We start from the raw sequence: 5,629 nt of genomic DNA on the forward strand, positions 1-5,629 counted from the left end.
TCCAAACCACAGTTCTCCTCTTTACCACCAGTGCTTCACAAATTGCGGGTCCCAGCAAGGTGCAAGACAGGGACCAGTCTTGTCCCCAGGGAGACTCCACACCACCTCCCCATTAGCTCAAGCATGTTCACCTGGTATTCTTGAGTGGTTGTAAAGTGATCCCACAAGCTTTGGAGTCAGGGGACCCTGGAGTCAGGTGACCTGGGTTCAAAGCCCAGCTCTGCCTCTCTCTGGCTGTGTGACCATTACTGAACATCTATAAGCCTCTGTTTCCTTGTTTATAAAATGGTTTTGTAGGGGAAGTCTGTAGATAAAATAATGTATGTAATAGCAGTTATAGTACCATACCTAGAGCATAATAAATGCTTGATAGAGTATTTGGTAAATGGTGGGAAAAAGAAATACATCTCAGCCCAGCATCTATGGGTACTCAGTTGCTAAATGCCATCACAGAAGTGATAGGAGGGCAGAGAAGGGGCAGGACACTGGGATTGGAGTATTGTGGAAGGCTTCACAGGAAAGGGAGGAAGATGGGGGGTTTGGGTTTTTTCTTTTTTGCTGAGGGAAATTCGCCTTGAACTAACATCCATGCCAATCTCCCTCTATTTTTCAGTAGGTGGGCCACCAGCACAGCATGGCTGCTAACAGAGCAGTGTAGGTCTGTGTCTGGGAACTGAACCCAGGCCACCAAAGCAGACAACACCGAACTTAACCACTAGGCCACTGGGGCTGGCCCCTGAAGGTTTTTGATTTAGAAGACTAAAGAGTAACCTGCATTATAGAAATCAACAGACTATGGTTTGGTCATATTCCCTCTTTACAGTCTACTTCACACCTTCTCATGACGCTGTTGAGCTTCAAGAGGGAATAACACAAGGAAGGCTGATTTGGTCATTTTGGCGAGTCCATTGTCCATGCAAGATTGTTCCCTCTATGCTTGTACAATTACTTCCAGGGCCCGGAGAGGCTGCCAGAGACCTCTACCCCTACTCCCCTTTTTACATCTGTTTTTTTTTTCATTGCTAGTCCCTCTGTCAATTTTAAAATTTATCTTTAGTTATTTTTATTTTTTAATAGAAAATACATTCAATCATTCAAATTCAAAAGAAATAAAAAGGTATACAATAAAAATCTCCCTCCACCCCTGTCCCCAGCCACCCAGTTCCCAGACCCCAAAGCAAACAATGTTACTTTGTTACCACTTATTTGCATGTACTTCATAATTTCTGCATAAACACACATTTATTTTTTCTTTTACTCCAAGGATAGCATATAAAATATTGTTCTGCCTTTCTCTTTTTTCCATGTAACTTTTCTTGGGAAAATTCTATATTGGTATATAAAAAGCTTCCTTGCCTTTTTTTTAATGACTGGCACAGATAGTTTTTAATCCTTCAGATAACTGTGGAATTTATCATGAGATCACTTGTCAGCATGAGTACCTAAAAGGCCAAATTTTCTTTCCGTGAATTTAGGAATAGGAGCCCTTAAGCAGCACCATTTGTCAAGAAATGCCCTTTTTTCCAGGATTAGGGGTTTCGTTTTCGGCGTAGGTATTTTGATTCAGATAAAGAACACAGGCTCACGGACCTGATGGTCTCACAGGGTTGCAGCCTTGTGCTGAATATGTCACTGGCCCCTGGCTGCTCCAGTCGGCTCACAAAGGAGTTCACAGCAGGGGCCAGGTAAAAAGTGATCGAAACTACGGACTCTGAACACCAACATGCACTCTGAAACACCATCATCGGTTTTAAGCTGAACCTGATTTGCTAAATCCTAAACTGTACTCCAAGTTTTTTTTTTTTAAAGATTTTTCTCCCCAAGGGAACTATTTTGAATAAAAAGCTAAAACTTCGCATTTTCTAAAACTATCAGGTTGAATAAAAGTAGAACCACCAAGTTGTCCAACCAAACTCACTCTACACCAATATTTTATTTGATGCAGGGCATGGTTGCTCCAAAAGCCACTCAGACATTAAACTCAGCTTCCCAGAGTGAATGCATTGGCCATCATTCAGCAACGTCTACATGTGGCATGAGGTCACGGCGGAGACACTGGACATCGAACACCACTGCCCCTCTTCGTCCTAGGCCCCAAGTACATATTTTGGAGGTGTAAAAGCAGCAGACATCAATAAAATCATTATTAATTTGGTGAACAAAAACAGAATTCTGAGCTGCCTTCTTCAGAAGTTCCTGGTAAGAGCTACAGGACAACTTCCTAAACAGGTTTGGTATTTAGCTCTTCAAGACCAAGTGGGGAGGGGAACCTTATTGAAAACGGGTTATCTCTGGAGAGCTGGGCCCCTCCCCACCCCAGCAGGAGGAATTTGGTGAGTCTGAGAAGCGGTGGAGAATTTGGCTTCTGGGCAGAATACGCAAGGATGCTGTGCAAGGGTTCTAGGAGCAGGAACCTGGAGACAGTTTGGACCCGAAGCACAGCTGATAGAGTTCTTATTAAAATCCTTCATCTCACCCCTTCTCACATAATCACAGAGGATCTTTATTGTTCTTCCTCTTGTGCATTGCGCTTGGGGCTTTTGTCTTTGGATTCTCACACTATTTCTGTGAAGGGGGTACTATATCCCATTACAGATAGAAAACTGGCTCAGAGAGATTATGTGGTCACCTAGCTCAAGGTAACACAATGATTGGGAACACTGGTATCATTCATTAAGTGTCTACTCCCGGAACTTTTATCACTTCCCAGCTTTGTTATTTAGAGAGTACTGCAAAACGGGTAAGGACTCTGCATACTGGTTAATCTAATACTCTCAAAAATTCAATAAAATCTAAGTATGCCTACCATACCACTGAGGGAACTGAAGGTCAGAAATGGGTGGTGAGTGGCCTGAGGTCATTCGGAGAGTGGAGAAGACAGGACATGACCCCTGGCTCCAAAGCATTCACTGCCTTCCTCATGACATGCCGGGTCAGCTTTCCCACAATGCTCACAGAGAACTCCAACCCCTCAGCAGTTATTAAGTCCTGACAGCCACTTCCTGGGGTGACTGAAAATTTAAAACACTAGAAAAATAAGGTCTGATGCATCTTGGAACTTCAAACTTAGAAATCATTTCCAGACAGGCTGATGGGACCCAAGCAACAGGACAGCATACATCTTGTGTGTTTCTAAGCCCCTTTGAAGGTAAGTTCATGGGGACAATTGGCCTTGCCCTTGGCAGACTTCTTGTACAAGATCACCCAAGGAAGGTGAACTGTCCTTTAAAACAGGCAGGCCACTGTGGCCATTCTGGAAGCTCTATCTCTGTCATAGGAATGATGAGATTGGGACATCCTGGGATCAGGACCAAGTAGGAGGAGCTCAAGATCTCTAGAAACGCTGTAGCCACGACTCAATCTCAGATTAACTGCCCCCAGCTCAGGGGCCTGGGACAGAGGCAGATGCTCAGCTAGGTTAGTCCAGGCTCCTGCCCCCGGAGCCCTAGCACAGCATCCTTCTGTACTGTGCCGAGAAGTCTACTCCACCACTGCTCAGACTCACCAGAGCTTACTAATGGGGAATCTCTGTTGCTCCTACCTGTGACCAAGTGGAACCTGTCACCACTAACCCCAACCCTGACCCACTGGAATTAAACACTTGACTTGTCATGAGTTCCTGTGGTTCTGCCAAGCCCTTTCTAACGGCAAATGAAAGGTGTTTCTATTTGCATGGAGGTGGGGGTTGAAAAGAAAGGGAAATGATTGGGTTTTGGTTCTTTTCCTTCTCTCCCTTCATAACACTATTGAAATGTCACACTTGGCCTTCTTTCCCATGGAGAGTAGTGCAACACACAAGCCACCGAGGACATGGTGATGGGACCACAGACTCACGTCTTTCCCAACAGAAATGAATGCAAAGAGCAGATTTCCAGAGGTTCCCTTTGCACCTTCAGGCCCAGTGCCCAAAGAATGACAGAATCCTATCGATCCAGCAGTGGGGACCTGGGAAAGGTGTTAGAGATTTCTGAAAAGCAGGGAAATGACACCCAATATAATCCAGTTTAAAAAGCAGAGGCTTGAGCCAGATCTCAATTTGAATCTCAGATCCATCCTTCAGCTTGCGTAATCTTGGCCAAAAGATACTAGACTTCTCTAATCCTTTTAACTCATCTATAAATAGGAGATGGAATCTCCAGGTTTGTTGTGAGGACTACCAGATATAGTCCATGTTAAGAGGTACCAACCACTTCCTTTCTTCCTTCACACACCCTTTAGGACAGTCTCTCCTTCCCTCAGCTGAGCCATGCCTGGGTCCAGCTTGGGTCAGGTGTCCACCACTGGCCCAAGCAAATCTATGAACTAAAAGATGGCTTGGAGACTTTAGACATATTAGAGGATGCTGAGAAAGCCAAGCCCAGAAAAAAAAGAATAAAACAGACCCATAAAGAAGCAAACAGATTACAAACCCCACACAAAGGGCAAGAATGGTTCCAGATGGGACTTTGGGCCTGTGTGGGATGCACCCATCTATGAGCCTTTATATTCTGGATTAGACTGGTTTGAGTTGGCCTCTTTCTGGCAACCAACAGAGACAGTCCCCAAACAGAGACAGTATGTGAAGTACTTTACTTAAGCACCTGCTATGACTCAGGTGCTAGACTCATGGCAGCTATTATTTCAAAACATCTCACTCGAAATTTACTGCTATGTGCTTAATAGCTACTGAAGCTACTAACATAAGCAGATACGCAGTGGGACTACCTGAACGGCTTATGGCCTTAAATTAACCAAACTAGCTATAGAGTTTCATGAACAATTTCTATGGCCACTGCAGATGGAAGCTTCGGACACAGAACATTCCCTTTGTTTTCCTGTGTAAGTCTTTCACATTAAATAAACGCCTCCTTGACTAACGGAGAAAAAATAATTATAATATTCCATTGGAGCTGAGAAATAAAGCAACCTTTGTTTATTTTTTAAAAGATAAACATGGCTGATCTGTACTAATCAGAACATTCTGAAGGAAATAAAACACTATTCAACATTTTTAGTCTACAAATAAATAATACCCTGTTTTACTTATTCTGTTAGCCAAAGAAAAGTTGGAAATGAAAAAACTGGATACTGCTTATGGATTTAAAGGTATTAGATACAGTATTTGATTCTGAAGAAATGAAGACATAAATGGAAAAAATGGCTATAGCAATTAATTTAGTAATGACATTTAAAAGTTTATACATAAACTGTACATGCTTGACTTGACAGACTAAAACATTTTTCAAGTCCTTAATTACGAGAACAGCAGCAAAACTTAAGACAACTAAAAATTGGCATTTAAGAATCTGCTGTATTGTTATGAATAAACGTTTAAGACAACTGTATCAATGAAGCCCAAGAAAATCCCAATTACTAACCTCTTCAAGCCAGCGTGCGCTGACTCTACGTTTCACTTTCGAATGTGCTCCCTTGTTCTGGGTTTAAACTGTACCTTTTCATCCAACAGCCTGAAGAGCACTGGGGTTACACTGCACGGCTGCAGAACCAGGCTCCCCGCATTACGGTCACAGCACAGAAATGACTCCCTCTGTCATTAAAACAGCAAAACCAGGCTCAAGTGCACACCTTCATGGTGTAATACATCATATATCAGAATTATAAATTACAGAAATAAAGACAAATAATGGCA

Source organism: Equus caballus, chromosome 21, assembly GCF_041296265.1.
Source record: "Equus caballus isolate H_3958 breed thoroughbred chromosome 21, TB-T2T, whole genome shotgun sequence".
NCBI lineage: Eukaryota > Metazoa > Chordata > Mammalia > Perissodactyla > Equidae > Equus > Equus caballus.